Here is a 26,962-nt window from a genome sequence, read left to right as displayed (position 1 = left end):
ATAAACGCCTGACTAAACAGGGGGCTTTTTACTTTTTCAGTCTGATGTCGGTTCTAAGAATCCAATTAGCACACAGAGGCTGGGTCTGCATATAATACCCAGTCTCTGTTGCTATAATATCTCCCCCAGTCTCCCCCCTGAGCTCTGCTATGCCCCCATAAATCATACGTCGTGCTGGCGACATGCAACGTGTCGCCAGCCGGCTGTTTACATCTGAAGTGTCAGTCTCTGCCGCTCCCCCGCCTCCTCCATAGTGCCGCTCCCCGCCTGCGTCCCTTCGGGACACAGTAGGTATGGGTTGCCAAAAAGGTGCTCGGCAGAGCGAGTTTTTGATGGGGGGGGGGGGTGGTGAGGGGAGTAAGGCAATCTTGGAGAGGTTTTTGAGGTCTTGTTTGAAGGTGTCGGAGGAAGGGGCGAGTCTGATGGGTGGTGGAAGGGAGTTCCAGAGAGTGGGGGCAGTTCTTGAGAAGTCCTGCAGTCTCATGAATTGGTTGAGCATCAGGCTGTGCATCAGTGACAAAAACATGCACTGTGAATCCCCAAAAAATGATGGGCATAAGAATTTCCGGTAAGTTCTATGCAGTGGCTAGTACAATAGTTGCCTACACCTACTATATGTGGCCAGGGCTTTACTGCTGCAATGGAACTTGTGGGAAATGAATTACATCTGGACATACCACAAAGCAGGGCCGACCTTTGGTATGTCCACCTGCACGGCTACATGGGATACCATGCATGGAATCAATTAAACCAGTGATCTGCCAACTTGGCTCTCCAGCTGTTAAGGAACTGCAAGTCCCACAATGCATTGCAGGAGTCTGAAAGACACAGTCCTGATTAATGAAGGAAAAAGCATTGTGGGACTTTTAGTTACTTAACAGCTGGAGAGCCAAGTTTGCAGATCACTGAATTACACACCACTGCATCACATGACCACCGTGCAGTTGTGATCAATTCAGGTCAGACCCCCTGCATACTAGGAGTGTACAGCAAAGAGGAAATCGAGCTTTTAGATACAGGTATACAGCTACAAACAATATGCCATATTTATTTCCATTTAAAAACATTACTAGTTGCTTACTACTATTCTTCTGCAGCACTTTACAGAGTACATAGTCATGTCACTAACTGGCCCTCAGAGCAGCTCACAATCTAATACCTACCGTAATCATATTAGATGTTTGACTGAAGTCAGACTGGATTAGCCAATTAGACACATGCTTGTTACAGGTGTGTGATCTAAATATTCCAGCCATCTTCCAGATGTTGGTCATTTGTCTGTACAACAATTTTTTTTTTTTAGATTTAAGGATTATATCAATTTTGCTCTCTAATCTATTACAAATATCACAAAGTGTATATCTTCCTTTAAGGCTCGGGATGGAAATCCACAGCTCAGAGCGGTAACCTATACTTTACAAAAAGTTGCCCCGATCAGACAACAGCGCAGAAACACATTTTCCACCGACCAAAACAAATGCCAAGTCTTTCAGATGACTTTTGTGCCGCACACCAGTACTGTAAACGACCAAATTATCTATATGCTGCATGCGCAAATGGAAGGGACCATGCGCCCATTCTACCGACTGCACAATATCTGCCCAACAGTCCTCGGAGTTAATCTACCAGACGGATCAGGCAAAACGCCCGATATCTGTTGTGACAATGGATGATTGGATTAGGACTGCAGACTCTAATGTACAGTACTGTATTTGTTGTCCCATAGAAAACTCACCTTCCCCCCAGGCTCTGGAGACATCAAAGATGCACCTTATCAGCATAAAGCCATTCACTATCTAGGCTGCTCAATGGCTGGCTCCCAGCAGGAGGCAGACAGCTAGGCACCTCAGAGCAGAGCTGGTAGCATGTGTGTACCTCATGGAAAGGAGTTGGATTGTGTCTGGGGAAGGGAGAGCAGCTCACTGGATCGGTTGTGAGCCAGGAGAATTCCCCATGCGGCTAGCACCCAGAGAGGGTTTGCTGAACTTAGTGTCCTGAGGCCCTGGACTGTGGACTGGAGTATCTCACCCGCATCTGGTCATGTAGACTTGTCGGATGTCTACTGGATATTGGGACTGATGAGAACTGCATCTATTGGGACTGTTGGGATCTGTTGTGCACCTCTTGGACACCTTCTATTGGCGGAGTTACCAGGACTTTGGGACTTATGTTGCTTTGCCTGCGAAGCTGGGAATTGTGACTGCTTGGTAGGGGGGGGGGGGGATCTGTGACACTCCCTTGTGGATTATATAGTAATATTGTGAACTTTTTGGTGTGAACTGTGTGACCAATAAATGCCCACCAGTCGGGTTTTGTTTAATCTGCCGCTATACACTGTGTCTCTGGGCTCTGTGGTCTCGGAACCGTCACATCTGTTAATCGTCGTTTGGCAAGGTTTTTTTTTTTTTTTTTTTTTTTTTTTTTACTCGACTGTTATCCAATACAGCAAAATCTGTAATTTGTCGGGCGTTTCAAACGACTAGTTCAGCGTGTGTACGAGGAATGGACAAGAATCTTAGGTCGTGCTAAATAGTTTTATAATATAGAGTCACAAGAGATGTTAATAGGTACAAAGAGTTAAATACTAAAACAAGTTATTAATCACTGCCAGCAGCAGAGACTTATCTATAGGCAATGCATTATGAATAAATGTAAATGACACAGGATCTGAAATCCTGATGGAATGTGAGGCAGGGAGATTTACACACCCATGTTCGGTATTACCAAGCCTTCTAGGCACAGAAACTGACTGTGTACACAGGTGTGTGATGTCCGGGCACAACGTGCTCTATAGGCCAGCAGCAGCCTGTATTCACGGACTGCATACATGCTACACACACACACACACACACACACACACACACACACACACACACACGGTATTTTTACCGCAAGCCACCACCGTGCAACAAAAGTCTATGGAGACTTTTATACTGTGACATTGCAGCGCATCGAACATGACATTTTTGCCGCATTCCCAGCGCAGGTCCAGAACTACGTTACTGCACGGTTTCTGCGTTGGCCCAGAAGCCATGTTGTCTATGCTGGAGTGTGGATTAAAAAAAAAAAAAACCGACACGTGAATTCACAGAAGCATATTTTAACTATATATAGCATACCCAAAGCAGGAAGTGACAGCAAGCATGCATCACTTACGCATCACTTCCTGCTTGGCTTGTGGCCAGACAGGCCTGTCTTTTACGGTATGATGTGGTGCGTCGGGCGCAATGCACCGCATCACCAGTGCTGCTTTAGAGTGTGAAACCAGACTTCAGGATGAAATCTATTAGGCCTGGTTCACATTAACTCCTGTATCGGTTCTAAGGTATGTGAACGGATCCTATGTTTATCATTCACATTGCTACTTTGGAATGGATCAGTTATGGATCTGTGGTTGATCAGTCCAGTGTGACCCAGTACCGGTAGGTTCAACCTGAACCTATGACGTCTATTAGCTGTAGGCACCTGTACTGCCTCATGCAGGGTCCTCTCTGAATGGTATGAAGAGGGCAATGACATGCTAATACTAAAGTACTTTCAGTGGGAAGCCGCTGGATGGTCCACAGGTTTCCCGGATCCTGCTACAGACCAACGTTCAGAGGAGGGCCCCTCTACACCTATTCAACAAAAGCCTTGCACTAGCGACTGCTTTGTACCGTGCATGTGCAGACCTTACTTGGAAGTGCACAACTATAGCTGGGAGCTTGTCCAGAAGATGAAGAGGGACTCCGCGCTGGAATGGTGCGCTGGAATGGTGAGCTGTATGGCAATCCTCTGGCTTCCAACTACTGATTTAAACACACCTTTCCACCCCGCCTTACTTCAGGTTTGCCCCTTGCATCACTTGATCACTTGCGAGGCTCCAGGACTTCTCCAGAAAAGCCCCTACTCTGACCCCCCCCCAATCAGCCCCCACCTTAAACTCCTCTAAGTATGCCTTAAAATAAACCTAAGATGAAAAGGGGGAAAGTTTTATACATACCTGGGGCTTCCTCCAGACCCCTCCAGGCTTATCACTCCCTACCTGTCCTCCTCCACCTCCTAGTTTGTCCAAAATTGCCCACAGAAAGTTCCCCGCTCTGCTGCGTACTGCGTATGCGTGGCCAGGCCATGCGCCCCCAGGAGCTTTCTTTTATTGCGACTGGAGGACTTTTCGGGGCCAGTTTCAGAAAACCAAGGAGGCGGACGAGGACGGCGAGGAAGCTGTAAGCCTGGAGGAAGTCTCAGGTATGTATAGGTTATGGCCAGAACCTGAAGTCTGGCCACTTCGGCTTCTGGCTGGGCAAAACTACAGGGAGTGCAGAATTATTAGGCAAGTTGTATTTTTGAGGAATCATTTTATTATTGAACACCACCAATGTTCTCAATGAACCCAAAAAACTCATTAATATCAAAGCTGAATATTTTTGAAAGTAGTTTTTAGTTTTAGCTATTTTAGGGGGATATCTGCGTGTGCAGGTGTCTATTACTGTGCATAATTATTAGGCAACTTAACAAAAAACAAATTATACCCATTTCAATTTTTTATTTTTACCAGTGAAACCAATATAACATCTCAACATTCACAAATATACATTTCTGACGTTCAAAAACAAATCAGTGACCAATATAGCCATCTTTCTTTGCAAGGACACTCAAAAGCCATCCATGGATTCTGTCAGTGTTTTGATCTGTTCACCATCAACATTGCGTGCAGCAACAACCACAGCCTCCCAGACACTGTTCAGAGAGGTGTACTGTTTTCCCTCCTTGTAAATCTCACATTTTATGATGGACCACAGGTTCTCAATGGGGTTCAGATCAGGTGAACAAGGAGGCCATGTCATTAGTTTTTCTTCTTTTATACCCTTTCTTGCCAGCCACGCTGTGGAGTACTTGGACGCGAGTGATGGAGCATTGTCCTGCATGAAAATCATGTTTATCTTGAAGGATGCAGACTTCTTCCTGTACCACTGCTAGAAGAAGGTGTCTTCCAGAAACTGGCAGTAGGACTGGGAGTTGAGCTTGACTCCATCCTCAACCGGAAAAGGCCCCACAAGCTCATCTTTGATGATACCAGCCCAAACCAGTACTCCACCTCCACCTTACTGGCATCGTCAGTCGGACTGGAGCTCTCTGCCCTTTACCAATCCAGCCATGGGGCCATCAAGACTCACTCATTTCATCAGTCCTTAAAACCTTAGAAAAATCAGTCTTGAGACATTTCTTGGCCCAGTCTTGACGTTTCAGCTTGTGTGTCTTGTTCAGTGGTGGTCGTCTTTCAGCCTTTCTTACCTTGGCCATGTCTCTGAGTATTGCACACCTTGTGCATTTGGGCACTCCAGTGATGTTGCAGCTCTGAAATATGGCCAAACTGGTGGCAAGTGGCATCTTGGCAGCTGCACGCTTGACTTTTCTCAGTTCATGGGCAGTTATTTTGCGCCTTGGTTTTTCCACACGCTTCTTGCGACCCTGTTGACTATTTTGAATTAAACGCTTGATTGTTCGATGATCACGCTTCAGAAGCTTTGCAATTTTAAGAGTGCTGCATCCCTTTGCAAGATATCTCATTATTTTTGACTTTTCTGAGCCTGTCAAGTCCTTCTTTTGACCCATTTTGCCAAAGGAAAGGAAGTTGCCTAATAATTATGCACACCTGATATAGGGTGTTGATGTCATTAGACCACACCCCTTCTCATTACAGAGATCACCTAATATGCTTAATTGGTAGTAGGCTTTCGAGCCTATACAGCTTGGAGTAAGACAACATGCATAAAGAGGATGATGTGGTCAAAATACTCATTTGCCTAATAATTCTGCACTCCCTGTAGAAATGTCCGTCTCACTGCGGCCAATGTGAGAAATGAAAAAAGGACAGGGGGAGGAGCCAGAGTTGAGGAGCTGGCTTCATTTGTCACCTTGAAAGTAATTAGGAAGCCACCAGGGAATCAGGAACTCTTTTTTTCCCCATTTATCACATTGGCCGCAGTGAGACGGCCACTTTTAGTTTTGTCCGGCCAGAACCTAAAATGGGCAGACTTCGGGTTCTGGCTGTAACATATGTTTTCCCCCCATCGCCTCAGGTACACTTTAAAGACTCATCTGTGTTACCATAGCCTTCTCACCATATTCAGGACTCCCAGTAACACCCATTGAAGTGCTACGCCACCCCCTAAAGTGTCCCACTTCTCCACCTCTTAGATTAGAATTGTCAGAGCCCTGCTGCCCATGGGCTGTTCACCACCCTATAGATACAGTGACTCGCCTGCTATTGCTGCACTGCAATCCATATACCATTGTTTATTGTTACATCACCATTTTGTGAACTATTGTGTAACAAAGTAATGCCCCTGTGTAACATTGCTTAATATTGTGATGCCTATCTGGTGTACCGTGTTGCATAATCGGTTACTGTATGCTTTATAAAGTTTAATAATAACTCAGCAAGCATGGGGGGGGATTAGTAGCCTCTCATTAACCACCTCGTCACCACACCCCTCACATCCACCAAGAAGAGGACTCTACTGCTAATGGTTAGCCATATCTGTCACATGACAGGTTCACTTTGGACGTAATCTTAAGAGTTGCACTACAGTACAGAATCTGCTGACATATCTGGGTCAGACATTTCCTGTCTGCTCAGATCTCAGTCTCTACATCTACTTACTGCTGATCTGATATTTTATAAACAGGGAGCCAAGCTGTTTGCCTCTGAAGACAAGAGGTGGAATAAGTGGTCATTATCTATAAGGAGAGGATGTCTGGACATGTGTGGCAGAGGCAGTGGTATTTCTGATAAGGAGCTAAAATAAGAAAAAATATACATATGCAAAAGTAGTCTGCCGCAGAACCGGTTTCAAAACCTTCCTTTCTTACCATCACCAACATTTTAAAATGTATAATAAATGTAAACACATACAAATAAGTAGTACACGTCATTTAGATTAGAATGAGCTATAAATTACTTTTCTGGACAAGCCCATCTCCTCATGGGGAATTCTCAGGGTTTTCTTTCTTTACAAAAGTACTTAGTGAATGGATAGTTGCTCAGTCCAGCTGCCAAAATAGTGTGTAAACAGGAGGGGAGGCTGGACAGCATCTTTATGTAGAGTTTTTCCAGGGCAGTGTTCTCCCCAGGCCCTTTTAGCTGGGTGCTCCACCCGGCTAGTTTTGGGAAGCACCCAGCTGTCATCGGCTAACCTCCACCTATGCTGTAAGCAGAATTGTGGAGAGAAGTGCCGGCCCAGCATTCTCATCTCTCCCCACCCAGCTACCTTTTCATGCCACCCGGCTGGAAAAAATTCTGGGGAGAACACTGCAGGGGGTGCTTTTGCAGATAATAAATGAAATACTTAAAAACCCCCATGAAGAGAGGGACTACTACAAAACCTGTCAGTTCTATCAGACTTATTACCCACTGTAAGTGACAGCAACATTGGAGAAAAGTAGAAAAGTAATTTATGCCTCATTTTATCTCGGAGGAACCATACTTATTTATGTTTACATGTTACATTTTTTTGTGGTAGTGGTCCTTTAAATATAGGGGGAGGTGCTACTAGGGAGAGCGCAAGGAGGCCAGCAGGCTATTTACCCTTCTATAGAAACTAGCCTTTGAGCTATCGCACAAGGTATCGGGACACAGGTGTACGAGATTATGTGCTTTCCAAGTCTATTTGAAATGTATCGATTTCCTTGTTTAGGAAAGCATGTTGGGGTCTGACACCTTGCTGTGGAACACCTTCCAACTTTCACTATGATAGAATAGGACACAGATGAGGCACTGAGAACATTAACTAGAAGCCCAAATATTTTGCTGGATTATTTACAATCTCTACCACATTGCCCACTTAGGATCACTACAGAATAGTAAAATACTTCAAAACCCAAATTCTGCTCAGAAGTTCTGCTTTTCAATCAATGTCTTATTTCTCATCAAACAAAAAAGTACCTCGTATAGGACGTCACAAATCTACAAAATGCTGAGAGTCTCGCCATACAGGTCCTCTACTTCCTGTCAGAAGGGGACTTCCACTGGTGTCAGGGGTGAAACTATGCGCGCACTTTCCTCACCAGTACTCCAAACCCTGAGCTGTAGTGAATATCTAATGAAAGGAGAAAGACTCTGCTGTACAAAAGGAAGTGAGGAAATTTGAAGGAAACCTGAATGTAGTGAGAGGGATAAGAAGGCTGACAGATTAATTTTAAGTTCGCATTCACAGTGGGACGTTGCGGTTTAATGCAACGTTAAAGTCGCAACATGTCTGTGTTGAGAGGTAACGCACTGCAAGCAGTGAGTTACCACAACGCAACATTTTTTAACGAGACTTTAATGTCCCACTGTGAACGGCCCTATAGGATTAGCATTGCAGTAAGCTGCCTTATAATGACTTTATAACGCAGCTCCGCAACGTGGCACTGTGAATGGGACCTAAACAATACCAGTTGCCTGGCTGTCCTCTGCCTCTAGTCCTTTTAGCCATAGACCTGGAACAAGCACACAGATCAGATGTTTGACAATATTTTCTTCAAGACTAGCTGCATGATTGTTTCACATGTGTGATTCAGACACGAGACAAGACAAATAACATTAAGGGCTGGTGCACACCAAGAGCGCTTCCGAGCACTTTTAAAAATGCCATCGCTTTGAAAAGCGCTTGGCTAATGTATTTGAATGGGATGGAGCACACCAGAGCGATGAGTTTTTTTCCCCAAACGCAAACACGGGTCCTGCAGCATTTTTGCCGATTTCTGAGGCGATTCAGCCTCAATGTTAGGTATAGGAAAGTGGAAAAATCGGTCTGCAAAGCGCTAGATCAGAGCGATTTTCAAAGCGTTTGTTGTTACAGAAGCTGTTCAGTTACAGCTCTACTGTAAGAAAAAATGCTACACCAACACGCTCCAAAAATCGCTAGGCAGGCTTAGAAAATCGCTTGGCACATGCCTAGAAAAATCACTTCTAAAACCGCTGAGCGTTTGCGATTACGCCAGCGCTTTTTGGTGTGCACTGGCCCCAATATGGTGCTTTTTTCGCCTGGCTCTCTATAGGCAGTAGCAGTGTTAGGAAGTATTGCCCAAGGTCTCCTTGCTGAATAGGTGCAGGCTTACCAAACAGGAAGAGCCGAGATTCAAACCCAGGTCTCCTGTGTCAGAGCCCTTGATCTGTACACTATCCAATCACTACTGATGCTGGAACGATCATCAGGATTCCAGGCTCAGGCATCAGATGTTGCTTAAGGTCCAGCATGATGGATCTTTAGGCGACATGTGGGGAGGGGGGACTGGAACGGCCCTGTGGAGGAGGACGAGGGAAGCCACTGGATTATCCAAATGCCTCCCTCTATTGAGGCAAATACCCCTTATTCTTAGCGGTACACTTTAAGGACAACTGATGTGAGAGGTATATGGAGGCTGCCATATTTATTTCCTTTTAAACAATACCAGTTGCCTGGCAGCCCTGCTGATCTTTTTGGCTGCAGTAGGTTCTGAACATCAGAAACAAGCATGCAGCTAATCTTGTCAGCTCTGACAATGGCAGAAACACCTGATCTGCGGCATGCTTGTTCAGGGTATATGGCTAAAAGTATTAGAGGCAGAGGATCAGCAGGACTGCCAGGCAACTGGTATTGCTTAAAAGAAAATAAATATGGCAGCCTCCAGATCACTCTTGCTTCAGTTGTCCTTTAATAAAGTCCTCCTTAGCGAGTGTATGGTGTATCACACACTGCAGGACACACACACACAGCCCCAGTAACTGCACATTGAGATCAAAGGTCAGACTTCCTGCAAAAGTGAAAACAAACCAACAGCCGCCTCCTTCCATAGACATTCCCGGGACAGATATCTGAACCAGGGTGGCAGCTTTTTACGGAGGGCAAAAAGGTTTACCTCTAAAGCAGAGTTGCTCCAAGAAGATAAAAGCACATTCAAATCTACATAATATTTGTATAGCGTTTCTTCCTGAGCGCTGTGCCCCTGCATTCTGCAGTCTCCACCGCTCGGGAGAAGAAGAGGTGGGCTTTTAGCTTCTTCCTAAAGCTGTCCAGAGAAGGCGCCTCTCGCACGGATTATGGAAGAGAGTTCCATAGAGTAGGGGCTGCATAGGAAAAGGCCTGAGCATCAAATGTTTTTAAAGTAAAGCTGAAGCTTTTTTTTTTTTAAATAAAGAAACAGATATTTACCTAAAGAGTGGGGAAGGCTGTGGGTCATATAGAGCCTTCCTGTTCCTCTCACGGTCCGACCGATTGTTTAAAGATTGCCATCTTCCGGCCTGGGAGGCTTCGGGAGCCTGTGTACTCCCCAAAGACAGGAGGCTCTGTAGTACGCATGCACAAGTGCACACTCTCACGCATGCGCAGTACAGAGCCAACAGTCCTCTTCTGAAGCCTCCCGCGCCGGGAGATTTAAATGGGGGAGGCAGAAGTGGTACGAGGGGACAATGAGAGGAATGGAAGGGCTCTATACGACCCAAAGCCCTCTCCCTCTTTAGGCAAGTATCTGTTTCTTACTTTAAATACGCTTCAGGTTTGCTTTGAATGGATTATGGGAATAACCAGATTCGTCTTATTGGCAGGGCGGAGGGTGTATGGCCAGGCATATAGATCCATGCACACCAAACTGTCACAAACGTTCTTTGAGAGTCTTTTTTTGGCAGACAGTTTAGGAGTGATTGCTATACCAACAAGTTACTCTACTCCCAGCCAAGCACCTGCTCTGTTTGATGGTGTGGTGGTGGGAGGGGGGGGGGGAATAAAAGTCACCTCACTGAGAAATCTTCAAACATGTCCGCAGAAAACTGTTAGGGGAGCGTTCCATCTGGCTGAGGACACATATACACAACAGTTTCCTGGCAGAGGAAAAGCTCGACTATTACGCAGCATTATGTTGGGTACTTTTCCGTTAGCCAGGCGCATCCGGCAGGGGGCGCTAATTACATTAAAAGTTCACATTAACACAAAAGTGTTTATGTAACCGCTTGTCGGCAGGTGGCGCCAATTACATGAATACTTGACGTCACTTAAAATGTTAAAACACTATACATTCGGCAACATTAACATTTTAATGTTTAATTAACTTTTAATGTAATTAGCGCCACCTGCCGGATGTGCCCTGCTAACGGAAAAGTACCTTATGTTGTATCCGCAGACACTGAGGACCCTGCAGGACAGCACGGAGGTTGCATTTGGGATTCTACCAAATAGCTGGGGAAGGGGGAACAGGAGGGTTGAGAGGAAAAAAAAAAATCCACAAAAGAACATTCAGGGATGGTGCACACTACAAGACCATTTTAAATGCTAGAGATTTTAAAATCTCATGCTAATGCAGTGCTATGGGGGATTTTTACAAAATCACATCGCTCCAATGTGCAAACACACATATGATAACATTAGCAAGAGCTTTTTAAATCACAAAGCACTCAGAAAAGCTCTTCTTGTGTACACCAGCCCTTAGGCCCCATTCACACTTGAAAGCGTAAAACGCCGGTGATTACCGACTGTTGTTTGCGGGAGTGATTTTAACGCAATTGAATGCAGAGGAGAAAAAAAAAAAAAAAGCACTGGACACTGCAGCGATTTTCCCGCGGGTATGTTTAGCGCTTCTATAGCACTGAGATGCATTTGCCAGGAAATCGCCTGAAAATGGTGCAGGCTACATGATTGCGTTTGGCGATTTGCGTTAATCGCTGTCGATTAACGCAAATTGCCCAAGTAAGAACGGGCCCATAGGGTATCCTAGCACTAGCGCTTGAGTGTTTTGCCGAAATCGCCAGCAAAACGCTCTAGTGTGAATGGGCCCTTAGAGGAATTTAAAAAGCCTACAACAATAGAGCTAAGTTATTAGAGATAAAAAAAAAATGGCCAAAGATAGTAAGAAAGAAAAACGCCATGTTTGGGACTGAGCCAGGAAATTAGACACAGCTGACAAGTGTGAGGCTGAATTTCAACCTTGCCTTAGGCTGCCTGTGAAGTGCAAGCCAGTGCTATGCATAGGTATGCAGATAAACACGCAGCACAGGGGAGAGTCGGGTTCATGTCTTCCATGTGTGACCGACGGGGCAGCAGGTCATACAAGGTTCACTGAAACACCAGGAAGTCGGGTTACAACTGTGACTACGCTGCAAGCAAGAGTCAGCAACAACTACACCTCACTGCCAGCCTACAACGCGACCACTTCAAACCACTGCACCTCTCTGACAGCCTATAGTGCAACCAGTACATTCCACTGCACCTCTCTGCCAGCCTACAGTGCAACCGGTACAAACCACTGCACCTCTCTGCCAGCCTACTGTGCAACCGGTACAAACCACTGCACCTCTCTGCCAGCCTACAGTGCAACCAGTACATTCCACTGCACCTCTCTGCCAGCCTACTGTGCAACCGGTACAAACCACTGCACCTCTCTGCCAGCCTACAATGCAACCGGTACAAACCACTGCACCTCTTTTCCAGCCTACAGTGCAACCGGTACAAACCACTGCACCTCTCTACCAGCCTACAGTGCAACCGGTACAAACCACTGCACCTCTCTACCAGCCTACAGTGCAACCGGTAAAAACCACTGCACCTCTCCTGCCAGCCTACAGTGCAACTGGTACAATCCACTGCACCCCTCCTGCCAGCCTTCAGTGCAACCAGTACAAACCACTGCACCTCTCTGCCAGCCTACAGTGCAACCAGTATAAACCACTGCACCTCTGCCAGCCTACAGTGCAACCAGTACAAACCACTTCACCTCTTTCCCAGCCTACAGTGCAGCCAGTACACCTCTATGCCAGCCTACAGTGCAACAGCTACACCCTAGTGCCAGCCTACAGTGAAATATACCTCACTGCCAGCCTACATGGCACAGGTAAATATCGATGCCAGCCTACAGTACAAGTAAACATCAGTGCCAGCTTACAGTGCAACAATTACACCTCGATGCCAGCCTACAACATACATTATTTATATAGTCTTAGAAGATATCCCCTGCTTAGACATGGCATGCTAGGAATGGCAGTCTGCCAGTAGTCAAACCATGTTAAAAAAGGAAAAAAAAAAAAAAAAAAAAAAAAAGACGCAAACTATTAGTATTGATACAGACAAACCACTTGGCTAGTGACACACCAGGACGTTGCGTTTAGGGGACGTTATAGGGCACATAACGTGCCCCTAACGCAACGCCTGGTGCTCACTGGTGTGGACGTCGGAGTGAGCCGCGTTGTGCAGCTCACTCTGGCGTCCGTGATGCCGCTATGCATACTCTTGGACGCATGCGGCATCACGTGGTCCCGCCCAGCGAATCGCCGCACAGAGCGGCCGCTCCAGGAAGTAAACACTGCACGTCACTGAGTGCAGTGAATATTAATTAGCCGTGAACCTGGCCGCTCTCCCCTCCTCCCCAACATTACTGCGCATGTGCAGTCTAACACGGCTTAGCCGCTTAGAACGCACAGCATGCAGCACTTTGCAACGTGGGCAGTGTGAACAGCCCACTTGTGTTACATTGCTGTGCGTTGGGGGAGCGTTACAGGCTGCACTAACGTGCGCCTGTAACGTCCCTGTGTGCAAGAAGCCTTAAAGGACATAAACCTAAACAAAACAAAACAAAAACAAACAAAAAAAAACCTTTTCTTAGAACTGTATAAGATTACACTCATTTCCACAATCACAGATGCCTTTTTCTTCAGCAAAATATTTGCCTTTATTCCCTACAAAGCTTTCTGTTTTCTATGTAAAAGTAATGGAAATAGGACTAAACCATTAGCAGTAGAGGGTGAATACAGGTATACTTTTCGGTTTTTCTTTTATATTACATTAGAAACCGACAGAGCTTTTGTAAACATGTGCAGTCATGTTGATGTGATTACAAATCATTACACATTCTCTGCTTTCAGAAGCAAACATAAATAAATCAGCAGTCTGTAGTAAAACTCAAAAAGCATGATTGAGCAATAGATTTGGGTTCACACTGTACATAAAAATGGTATATTTAGTGCAACTAAACGGAACAGCGTGGATTCGAACAGATTCTATGCAAAGCAATAGGATCCGTTCACAGTCAGTCTGGAACAGATCAGTTTCTAATGAGTTGAACTCAAGTGTGGGTCCTGCACAACTTTTCTGGATCAGCTGGATGAAGTAGATGCCTAAATTAATGAAAGCCTATGAGAACTGCCAGTGCACCTTCTCACTAGGCTAAAGTTGAAGAGAAATCGAGAGCCCAATATGGTGTAGTATGTCAAAATTGATTGGATAAATGAAACAGTGAGATGGTAATACTCACAAACACAGGTTACCACCTAGGTAACCACTCATTAGGCAGGTGAGGAGATTAGACCTGTCCTCACTCAGGATTAAGAAGTCGCTCTCTGTAGATAGGAAGAAAGGGGGTAGATCACCCCTCCACCTGGGGTGGACTCAAATATATTGGTAGGTGAACAGAGGCGCCAGAAGGATAAAAGTACATAAAATTTTAAAAAAAATTGCTGGGAGGAAGTGGTGGACTCGCCTCCGTTAAAGAGGAACTGTAACGACAAAACGGCCCCTGGGGGGTACTCACCTCGGGTGGGGGAAGCCTCAGGATCCTAATGAGGCTTCCCACGCCGTCCTGCGTCCCTCGGGGGTCTCGCTGTAGCCCTCCGTACAGCGGTGACGCAATATTTACCTTCCTGGCTCCTGCGCAGGCGCTCTGATGGCTGTCGGCGCCGAAGTAGGCGGAAATACCCGATCGCCGTCGGATCTGCTCTACTGCGCAGGCGCAAGTTTCCGGCGCCTGCGCAGTAGAGCGGACCCGACGGAGATCGGGTATTTCCGTCTATTTCCGTGCCGAAAGTCGCCACAGCGCCCCCGCTGGAGCCAGCAAAGGTAAATATTGAACTGACAGTCGGCACAGTCGCCGGCTGTTCGGAGGGCTGCAGCGAGACCCCCGTGGGACAGAGGACGGCGTGGGAAGCCTCATTAGGATCCCGAGGCTTCCCCCACCCGAGGTGAGTACCCCCCAGGGGATGTTTTTCATGTTACAGAGTCTCTTTAAAGCAGACACCAAGGACTGTAAATATATAGATATACCGGTACACATTTATTGAAATACACATTTAGGCCTAGTGCACACCAGAGCGGTTCGGCTGCAGTTTGCGATCCGCTTGCGGGTGCGGATCCGCTAGGGTAATGTATTTCAATGGGCTGGTGCACACCAGAGCGGGAGGCGTTTTGCAGAAACGCATACTTCCGGGCTGCTGCAGATTTTGGATTGCGGATGCGTTTCTGCCTCAATGTTAAAGTATAGGAAAACCGCAAACCGCTCTGAAAAACGGCAGTTCAGGGCCCATTCACACTTGTGCGTTTTCAGAGCGATTTCAGCTTTGCTGAAAATCGCTAGCGATTTGAAAAACCTGTGCACAAGTGTATGGAAGTGTTCACATCTAAGCGTTTAGCGATTTGCTGAAACGCAAACGCGTTGCATGCAGCGTTTTCTGAGCGATTCTGGAGTGATTAGCGTTTCAATAAAAGTATTTGAATTGAACTAGAAATCGCAAAACGCTAATCGCTGGAAAAACGCTCACTATACAGTGAAACATCGCTAGGAAAAAACGCCAGAAAAACGCTCAGCGTTTTGCGTTAGCGTTTAGCGATTTCTAGTGTGAATGGGCCCTTAGAGCGGTTTGCCAGGCGTTTTTTGTTACAGTAGCTGTTCAGTAACAGCTTTACTGTAACAATACATGAAATCTACTATACTAAAACCGCTACACAAAACCGCAAACCGCTAGCTGAAACGCTGCAGAAAAATAAGAAAAAGCGTTTCAAAATCTGCTAGCATTTTGCGGATCTGCTAGCGGTTTTTGGTGTGCACTGGGCCTTATTGAAAATCTTTGGGGTATTTTCAATAAATGTGTATATCTATATATTTACAGTCCTTGGTGTCTGCTTTAACGGAGGCGAGTCCACCACTTCCTCCCAGCAATTTTTTAAAAATTTTATGTACTTTTATCCTTCTGGCGCCTCTTCTCACTAGGCTGGTCACCATATTTTTACTCCCCTGCCGCAGTCACATTTAGGTTCTCTGCACTGCTGACAGCGCTGCTCGGTCAGCTGCATGGGAGAAGTTCCGATATACAGATCTGAGCCCAACCAAAAGCATCAGGCTCCCATTGGATTGGAGACAGACCAATGAGAATACTCCCTGGTTTGAGGGAGGATTCCCACCAGTCTGCTGCAATCCAGTGTGACAACTGAAGCAAGAGAGATATGGAGGCTGCCATACTGATTTCGTTTTAAAGGGGAACTGAAGAGAGACGTATATGGAGGCTGCCATGTTTATTTCCTTTTAAGAATTACCAGTTGCCTGGCAGCCCTGCTGATCCTCTGCCTCTAATACTATTAGCCATAGCCCCTGAACAAGCATGCAGCAGATCAGGTGTTTCAGACTTTAAAGTCAGATCTGACAAGACTAGCTGCATGCTTGTTTCTGGTGTTAGGGCTGGTGCACACCGAGCGGCTTTTTGGGCGTTTTCAGATCCGCTTGCGGCTGCGGATCTGCTTGGTCAATGTATCTCAATGGGGTGGTGCACACCAGAGCGGCAGGCGTTTTGCAGAAACGAAAAATGCCTGGGTGAGGCATTTTTTGGATTTCGGATGCGTTTCTGCCCCAATGTTAAGTATAGGAAAAACGCAAACCGCTCTGAAAAACGGCACTTCAGAGCGGTTTTGCAGGCGTTTTTGTTACAGAAGCTGTTCAGTAACAGCTTTACTGTAACAATATATGAAATCTACTATACTGAAAACCGCAGCAGCAATCCGCAAAACGCCTCATAAAAATAAAAAAAGCGTTTAAAAATCTGCTAGCGTTTTGCGGATCTGCTAGCGGGTTTTGGTGTGCACCAGCCCTTATTCAGATACTACTGCAGAGAAATAGAGCAGCAGGGCTGCCAGGCAACTGGTATTGATTAAAAGGAAATAAATATGGCCGCCTCCGTATACCTCTTATTTCAGTTCCCCTTTAAGCAATACCAGTTGCCTGGGAGCCCTGCTAATCCTCCGCCTATAATACTCTTAGCCACAGACCCTGAACAAGCATGCAGCAGATCAAATGTTTGACATTATTGTCAGATATGAAAAGATTAGTTGCATGCTTGTTTCTGGTGTTATTCAGGCACTACTGCAACCAAATAGATCAGCAGGGCTGCCAGGCAACTGGTATTGTATAACCTCCTGAGAGTTACCCCGCTCAGGAGGTTTTGCCATTTTGTGCCCGCCAGTCTCCTCCAGAGATCCCACGGCTGAAAACCCTATAGCTAGCAATAGGCTAGCTAGTACAAATGCCCGACACCCAACTCTCCCATCCAGCGATCAAGCAGCCTCCCCGGACATCTCCGGTCTTCTCTATGGGGAGGATCGCACATGATGTCGCCAACGTCATGCGCAAACCCGATAAATATGGCAGCCTCCATATTCCTCTCACTTCAGTTGTCTTTTAATGCGTCTAATAGGACTTCTATCTGTACACAGATGCTTCTCCAGGTCAGTGGATCGGAACAGCAGTGCAAGCAGCGGTGGAGGAATGTGAACATAGTAGCAACAGGTACACTTAGTGGGTGGCAAAAGGGAACAACAGAAACAGATGTAAAACTGATGCCAGCGTAACAAACGGTTCTGTTTGAAATGCAAAAAAGGATGAGTTTTTACAGGATCTGTTTTGCATTCTGTACAGAGTGGGAACCCAGCCCAAGGCCCAGATTTGCTGGTCACAATTATGTGTTGCTTCTGTTTCCTGTGTGCCCTGTAGCAGCAAATTAGAGCTTTACAGATCTATCACCTGATCAAACGGTGCTCCGCAAGTTCTTCTACGCACGCACACAGACACACACTACTCTACAGAGGAGGAAGAGAAGAGAAGAGAATTATGGGTGCAGAATCTTTTTTTGTAATTTAGCAAAAACAAACTTATGCATAAACTGGATTTAATGCTTTATAAATATCCACATAAAAAAAAAAAAAAAAAAAAAAAATTATATATATATATATATCTGGGATTTTACAATTAATCATGGATAATGGTTTTCCTTCAGTGACCCTTGCGTAACATTCTACAGAGAGTCACTGCAGAAGCACGGATGTCCAACATACAGCACTGTAAGCCTGCATATACTGGGCATATGGGATCTGTGGTCTCGTGTGACTTTCACTCGGGAAGACGAGGACACTGACAGGCCCTGAAGACAAGACTAATTGGCTCCGTTCCTCATCATCTGCTGTCCCCTTGCATTACAATCTCACATATGGAAGTGGGATATGTGAAAAACCTCATATACTCCAAGGACAAGGTCAGAAAGCCCATTCTCCTCATTGCATAACAAGGGGGGCATGACGCAAGCACAAAAATACATTTTAGCCTGGTGCACACCAGAGGAGTTTTTCTGAGCGTTCTGCTGCTAATGTTATCCTATGTGGCTGTGCACACTAGAGCAATGAGGTTTTGTAAAAAAAAAACCATAGCATTACATTGAGAAGAGCTTTTGAAACCTCTAAAAGCTCTTCCCAATGTAATCCTCTGGTGTGCACCAGGCCTTTGTGTGTTAAATTCACCTATAGGCAAAGACGTAAAAATATTCTCACGAGTGTCACCTCTCCATTGGAGAACTTTTTTTCGATCTACTGGGCATGTGCAGACCTGCATGGTATTGACAATACGGACAAAGTCATACACTGAAGAGACCTATTCGACCCTCTGGGCCAACTGGGCAGAGAGGGGCCCTGTGCTGGGATGGTGGGTGGTGTGTGGGTGTGTGGGTGTGTGATCACTGTGGTCTCCATTGTGTATTAAACAAGCGCAAGTGCACAGACTTCGCATTCTTCGCATATTGCGCATGGAGCTCAGAGAACTTGTTTTTTTTCTCACTTCAGAGTTGCTCTAACACCCACTCACAGTACAAACAATTTGCACTGCAATGATAAGATGTGTACACAACTCTTGATGTTATGTCACTCAGGCATCAGACCCAGATCCCCTAGGACGACATTGCCAGCCTGTACAGACGCCTGTCAGCTATGTAGCAGATGACGCAGGCTGTTGCGATGTGGGGGTGGGGCATGCGTTTGTGGACGGAGCCACAATTAATCCAGCACAGGAGAATTGGAGGCAGCTGGCGCCACCATAGACTGTATTGAATTACAGCTATAGCGGCGCACAGTCAGTAACTTTGGTGCCGTCAGGAGACTGAGCAGAAGTTACTTTGAAAACACCGTAATCTGGCCACCAGCTGGAAGCCAAATTACATCATTCCCTACCATCCACGTGGACCTGGAGGGGGAATAGTAATTAACGCCGCCAGGACTTGTGCAGCAGGATAAGCCATATATATTGGCTGTATCCTGTGCCCAAGTCTCCCGGTGGCGATTTCTCTCGTACGCAGTGACGGACACCGACAGGTAACGTATACTGCTCAGGGGCACATTTTACACTGGGTAGGAGAGGGACGGGGGCAGCGCCAGGGCTTCCGTCGCTCACCCCAACACACACAGTTACCGCCGCGCACCTGACTGAGTATGTCGGTCTAAAATTTGTCACAATGGTTGATCAGGCATGCTCTTGGTGGCATCAATTTCCATCCATTCCACTAGAATAATCAAATCAGATGGTCGATCGGCCCCCAAGTCACCAAATGTATGGCCACCTTTAGGCCAGAAACCCTCTAGGAGCGAGCGATTTGAAAATGCTCTTGCTAATGCAATGCTAAGGGGGATTTTTATAAAATCACATCGCTCCAATGGGATCACACCCGTTGCATTACATTAGCAAGAGCTTTCCAAATCACAAAGCGCTCAGAAAATTGCTCCTAGTGGGTTTCTGGTCTTAGTCAGGCGTGTGTACGGGCTTTTAGTCCCATTACATATCTTGCAGACTTACATGCCAGTATCTGCAATGTTTATGGCCAGGGCGAATCTCTGCTTTGAAGATTAAACTGTTTATTTGCTTCCTGTATTTCCAGTCCTTGCTGTAGACAAGTTCTGGTAAACGGACAGGGTTATTGACAACCAGCACATGCAAATGCACTGCAAGTGTTTCTGCCAGGAGTCAGACTGCATTACACTAAGTACTTCTCAGGAGTCAGGCTACATGATGGGACTGTGACATCTTATTTACCCATTTAAGGCACTGCTGGCACTCAAATCTAGTTCAGCCTCTCATTTTCATGTAATGCTTATGACAGCACATTTGCATTCATTAGCAATGCAATAAGTTTACTGAGTTGCAAACCTGTACTGAGCTCCCACCATGCCAGGAGAGTGGGAGTCGCTTCCACCGCACCAATGGAAGCAAGTGACCCCAGAACAAAAACAAACAGCCCCCCTTCAAAAATAAATAAAAATTATACTTACCCAAGTAGTAGTAAAGCTCTGGATGCTCTAGAGCAGGCATGGGCAAACTTGGCCCTCCAGCTGTTAAGGAACTACAAGTCCCACAATGCATTTGCCTTTATAAATCATGGCTGTGGCTGTAAGACTCCTGCAATGCATTGTGGGACTTGTAGTTCCTTAACAGCTGGAGGGCCAAGTTTGCCCATGCCTGCTCTAGAGGCTTGCCAGAACCCCAGCTAGCCCCAACGTTACTGCTTGGGAGCCCCAGGGGCGTAACTACAGGGATGCCCAGAGCTGCAAGGCGCCCCAGCTACTACTTCACTTCCTCCGGTACAGGGGTCCATCCTGCAGATCACGTGGGTTTGTGGCTACGCATGTTATGGGTGTAAAGAACATGATGGCCACGCTTGTTTTATGACCCTTTCAAGACAGGCCCCCAGGCTGTGAGGGATAAAGGAAAGTGTGTGAACATTGGGGGCCCTCAAGATTCTGCTGGGGCCCCCCTCCTCCTACTTGGGACCTTCTTTGTGTACTCCTGTCTGTGTACAAACAACTACACTGCACATGAGCGAGCACTGTCTGAGCATGCCCAGTAGAACAAAGCCACTTCTGCATGTGCTACTGGGCATGCACGGTCCATGCTCCCGCATGCGTAATGTGGTTGTGCTCATACATGGATGAGAGCGCAGGCATAACAGCATATTCAACACTCCATGTGGAGTATGTAAGGACCCAGCACTGGACCGGTGGGCACCAGGAGGCTCCAGGAAGCCTCTGGACTATCTATTGGCTTCCCTTTACTTAGGTAGGTATCTAGTTTAGTTTTTTTTTCCCCAGGTTCACGTTAAGCATTAATTAACCAACTTTGGGCAGCACGGTGGTGTAGCGGTTAGCGCTCTCGCCTTGCAGCGCTGGGTTCCCAGTTCGAATCCCAGCCAGGTCAACATCTGCAAGGAGTTTGAATGTTCTCCCAGTGTCTGCGTGGGTTTCCTCTTTGCACTCCGGTTTCCTCCCAAAACATACAGCTAAGTTAAGTGCCTTCCCCCTAAATCGGCCCTAGACTACAATACATACTGCACACTACATACATAGACATATGATTATGGTAGGGATTACATTGTGAGCCCCTCTGAGTAACAAGACAGTATACTCAGTACAGCACTGCGTAATATGTCGGCACTAAATACTAATATAAATAATTATAGATGAAAAAAGGAAAGGGCCAAGTATTTTTTCACATCGCTCATCTGTGTGGTGTAGACAATGTGGTAGTCAGCCTGTCTGAAGCTTGCTGCCGTGGGTTTCTTTAGCTTGTACCTGACCTAGGCTTCCTGCTGAAGGACGGGCTTACTATAAGCAGAGCTGGGACAGCTGCACCTGGTCAGTGTGACCTCACGGCTCATCAGTGACTGCACAAGCCTCTACATACACAGTAGAGCTGCACCTGGTCAGTGTGACCTCACAGCTCATCAGTGACTGCACAAGCCTCTATATACACAGTAGAGCTGCACCTGGTCAGTGTGACCGCACAGCTCATCAGAACACGGCTCTACATACACAGCAGCAGAGATGCACATAGTGTGACCACACAGCTCATTAGAAACTACTACAGAGAATTTTACGTGTGCATCAAGCCAAGTTGAACCTGACAAAAATGGCTTTGCAAATTTGGCCTAATTGGTTTCTCACGAGACATTGCTCATGCAAATATGCATTTGCTTTCGCATGCCAAATTATGCAGGGTCAAATCCCCCCCCCCCCTTCCACGTGTCGCGCCCACATCATGCACATGCAGCAGAACGCAATGAACGTTAAGGTAAGTGGCTGTTTTTCATTTTGGGAGGTGGGTGCGGGCAGCCCTTCCCGACGCTGGCCATGCAGTGGGGGGGGGGGGGGGGGATTGGTCGACTGCACCTCCCAGCCTCCCCCTCCAGGATGCCGCTGTGGTTTCCAGGCAGTGAGAGCGCCTGGGACCCCGCGGTCCTCGCGGTTGTATGGGGGCATTGGGAAGCCTCCCCATGGCGCTCCTGGATAGTGCTAATGTAGCATGAACTAATTCCCACAGGGCAACCGCTTTGCAGTATTGGTTTTTGATCCTGCATAATTTGGCATGCAAAAGCAAATGCATATTTGCATGAGCAATGTCTCATGATTAGCCAATAGGCCATATTTGCAAAGCCAGATTTATCAGGTTCTACTTGGTTGATGCACACATTTTCTCTCTGTTGTAATCATCATTAGAGACTACACAAGCCTCTATATACACAGCAGCAGAGCTGCACCTGGTCAGTGTGACCGCACAGCTCATCAGTGACTGCACAAGCCTCTATATACACAGCAGCAGAGCTGCACCTGGTCAGTGTGACCGCACAGCTCATCAGTGACTGCACAAGCCTCTATATACACAGCAGCAGAGCTGCACCTGGTCAGTGTGACCGCACAGCTCATCAGTGACTGCACAAGCCTCTATATACACAGCAGCAGAGCTGCACCTGGTCAGTGTGACCGCACAGCTCATCAGTGACTGCACAAGCCTCTATATACACAGCAGCAGAGCTGCACCTGGTCAGTGTGACAGCACAGCTCATCAGTGACTGCACAAGCCTCTATATACACAGCAGCAGAGCTGCACCTGGTCAGTGTGACCGCACAGCTCATCAGTGACTGCACAAGCCTCTATATACACAGCAGCAGAGCTGCACCTGGTCAGTGTGACAGCACAGCTCATCAGTGACTGCACAAGCCTCTATATACACAGCAGCAGAGCTGCACCTGGTCAGTGTGACCGCACAGCTCATCAGTGACTGCACAAGCCTCTATATACACAGCAGCAGAGCTGCACCTGGTCAGTGTGACCGCACAGCTCATCAGTGACTGCACAAGCCTCTATATACACAGCAGCAGAGCTGCACCTGGTCAGTGTGACCGCACAGCTCATCAGTGACTGCTCAAGCCTCTATATACACAGCAGCAGAGCTGCACCTGGTCAGTGTGACCGCACAGCTCATCAGTAACTGCACAAGCCTCTATATACACAGCAGCAGAGCTGCACCTGGTCAGTGTGACAGCACAGCTCATCAGTGACTGCACAAGCCTCTATATACACAGCAGCAGAGCTGCACCTGGTCAGTGTGACCGCACAGCTCATCAGTGACTGCACAAGCCTCTATATACACAGCAGCAGAGCTGCACCTGGTCAGTGTGACCGCACAGCTCATCAGTGACTGCACAAGCCTCTATATACACAGCAGCAAAACTCCTGGGCTGCACAAACATTTTCAGGTTACACAAGTTTATGATTTATTTTTAAATGACTAAATTAACACATACCAAAGACATGCTGAAGCATTGGATGGCTCACGTTTTGCCAAATATGCAGCCCTAACCTGTTCTCTTACTGCATGTTTAATTACGATGGCTGCTACACACAACCAATGAAATAGAGGCAGACAGGTACATATTGTATGCGACTGGGAAACAATGACTGCACGGCTCCACAATTCTCCATCTGGAAATCATGCTTAACCTCCCTGGCAGTCAATTAAAGTGACACTGAAGCGAAAAAAACACTTATGATCTAATGAATTGTAGGTGTTGTATGGATAATTAATAGAGCATTAGCAGCAAAGAGTCTCATTTTTATTTTCAGTTATATAGCTGGTTTTTTATAACATTGCATCACTCTCTGATATTTGTAGTTTACAAATACTTTGTATTTAAAATGATGAAACAGAGCAGAGCTAATGATCTTTTTAACTTTCTGGCAGAAAAACCTGAAAGTAAATGAGAGCTGTTAAAGAGAGAGTCTAACAAAACTGAGCCTTATTTCTTCTATCCTATAAGTTCCAATACCTGTTTTAACCTTCCTGGCGGTTACGTTCGGGGTCACCGCGCAGGAGGTTTTCTCAGGCCCTGCTGGGCCGATTTGAGTAATTTTTTTTTTGCTGAACGCAGCTAGCACTTTGCTAGCTGCGTCAGCACTTCGATCGCCGCCGCCCCGCGCTCGATCGCCGCTATCCGCGACGCAACACAGCCCCCCCCCCCCCTAGACCCCTGCGCTGCCTGGCCTATCAGCGCCAGGCAGCGGCAAGGGGTGGATCGGGACTCCCTTAGACGTCACGACGTCCATGACGTCGGTGACGTCATCCCGCCCCGTCGCCATGCCCTCCAGGAAATCCCGTTCTTTGAACGGGATTTCCTGATCGCTTGTCGCCGGAGGCGATCGGCGGGGCTGGGCGGATGCCGCTGAGCAGCGGCTATCATGTAGCAAACCCTAGGCTCGCTACATGATTTAAAAAAATAAAATAAATCCAAAAAACGGCTGCGCTGCCCCCTGGCAGTTTTTAATATACTGCCAGGAGGGTTAATGTGCTCTGGCTTACTGCAGCCTTTCCTAGTTGCACAGTGGCTGTGTTATCTCTGTTATATGATCTAATCTTCTCCTCTGTCGGGCTCAGGCACTCAGGCTGGAATGTGCTGTGCTGCTTGTGATTGGCTAGAAGCTATACACACCCTCTCCAGGCCCTCTGCACACTCTGTATGACTCACACACTGAGCTACTCTCAGCCTATGACTTGCTATGTCTTTTGTTTGTAAACACTGCATAAAACTGGCAATTACAAGCCAGGATTGCAGCAGGGAGTGGCAGAAACAGCAAAGAGGGGCCCAGGAGAACATAAGGAATAGAATGGTATGCTTTTTATTGTAAGAATTTTACAGTACAGATTCTCTCTAAAAAAAACAAACTAAAAATTCGATACTCACCCGCAGCTTCCTCCTGCTGCATAAACCCGTCTGAGTCTCATGTCGTTCTCCCGCAGTCTGCCGTTCAGCCGCGATCAGCCCCGGTAATAGGCTCAGTCGCATGGGAGGTATGTGCAGAAGACCCAAACTGGCCTCAATTGAGGTTATTACCAGGGCTGACTGCGGCTGAATGGCAGACCGCAGGAGGACGACATGGGACTCAGACGGGTTTATGCTGCGGGTGAGTATCAAATCTTTATTTTTTACAGCTCTGGTACACTTTAAACAACAAGGAAAAGTGAGAGACAGGTTGAGATACGCGCTTCAGAAATTATATTCTAAAGCTGGCCACTAACGGTCCAATTTCTAGCGAAAAATCGTTCGAGCGATCAGAAATTCTGATCGGACGAAAAATCGTTCACTACACCATCAACTAACCAATCATTGCTTCCCATCTATCACGACCACCAAGAAAATCCAAATTTTCGTTCGACGAAAATTCATTCGGGCGACATTTTTTCACTCGTTCATAATCGATTGTGTCTACCAATGGAGATTATTTACAACCAATCCGATCAGAATTTCTGATCGCTCTAACGATTTTTCGCTAGAAATTGGACCGTTAGTGGCCAGCTTAAGCATTTTTGCAAACCGTTAGAAAGTTGTGGTCAGTAAACATACATAGAAATATATTTATATACAGTTGTGTTCAAAATTATTCAACCCCTAATGCTGTAAAGGGTTTTAGGGAATTTAGTGTACATTTGTAATTGTGTTCAGAATGAAATCTTACAAGGACTTTTAAAAGAACCAAATGCAACTAAAATGACATCAATTGTTTTTGTAAGACAGTATTAATTTTTTTTTGTGATTTCTTCATTGAAAATTATTCAACCCCTTAAAGGGAACCTAAACTGTAAAAATAAAATAAGTTTTACTTACCTGGGGCATCTACCAGCCCCCTGCAGCCATCCTGTGCCTTCGCAGTCACTCATGGCTCCTCTGGTCCCCCGCTGCCAGCTAGTTTCGTTTTTGCAGACTGGGAGTCGGCCGGCTGCCATGCGTACGTTTTTACGCATTCCTGCTAGTGCAGGAAGCTATTGCAGACATAAACAAGTACATTCTTACGCGTTACGGTTGTGATACGTAACATTTTACGCATTATACCCATAACGCATAAAAATGTACTTGTTTATGTCTGCAATAGCTTCCTGCACCAGCAGGAATGCGTAAAAACGTACGCATGGCATCCAACTCCCAGTCTGCAAAAACGAAACTAGCTGGCAGCGGGGGACCAGAGGAGCCATGAGTGACTGCGAGGACACAGGATGGCTGGTAGATGCCCCAGGTAAGTAAAACTCATTTTAATTTTTACAGTTAAGGTAACCTTTAAAGACTAACACTCAAAGTGAATGGGAACCCATACTGAAATTAAAAAAAAAAAAAAAAAAAAAAAAAAAAAAAAATCAGATACTCACCTAAGTAGAGGGAGGCTCTGGGGGTCCCATAGAGCATTCCCTCTCCTCTCCCCGCTGTTGTCCTGGCTCCCCCGTAGCGGTATCCGACCATTTTGGTCAAATTCCGCTGTTTCCCCGTCGAAAGGAGGCTTCGGAAATGCGTTGGGAGCCCAAGTGCTTCCGAAGACAGGCCGCTCTACACTGAGCACGCGCGCGCCCTCTAGGACGCACTTGCATGTGCGCAGTATGGAGCCGCCTGTCTTCGAGAGGACTCGGCTCCCAAAGACTTCCGAAGTCCCCATGGCGGGGAACTTAAACGGGGGACCCAGCGCAGCACCGCGGGCACTGGGAGAGGAGAGGGAAGGCTCATTAGGACCAGAGCCTTCCCTCTCCTTAGGTGAGTATCTGACTTATTTATTTTTTTTATTTAGTGCGAATTCCCATTAGCTT

General features: G+C 46.6%; 1 protein-coding gene across 3 annotated transcripts in view; it reads right to left on the bottom strand.

The window, feature by feature from the left end:
- Positions 1–26,962, bottom strand: part of KIF13B (kinesin family member 13B) — a 368,955-nt gene that overhangs the window by 298,156 nt on the left and 43,837 nt on the right. The gene's annotated exons all lie outside the window — the stretch shown is intronic.

This window comes from Hyperolius riggenbachi, chromosome 4, assembly GCF_040937935.1.
Source record: "Hyperolius riggenbachi isolate aHypRig1 chromosome 4, aHypRig1.pri, whole genome shotgun sequence".
NCBI lineage: Eukaryota > Metazoa > Chordata > Amphibia > Anura > Hyperoliidae > Hyperolius > Hyperolius riggenbachi.
This window is presented reverse-complemented; position numbering and strand designations above follow the sequence as displayed.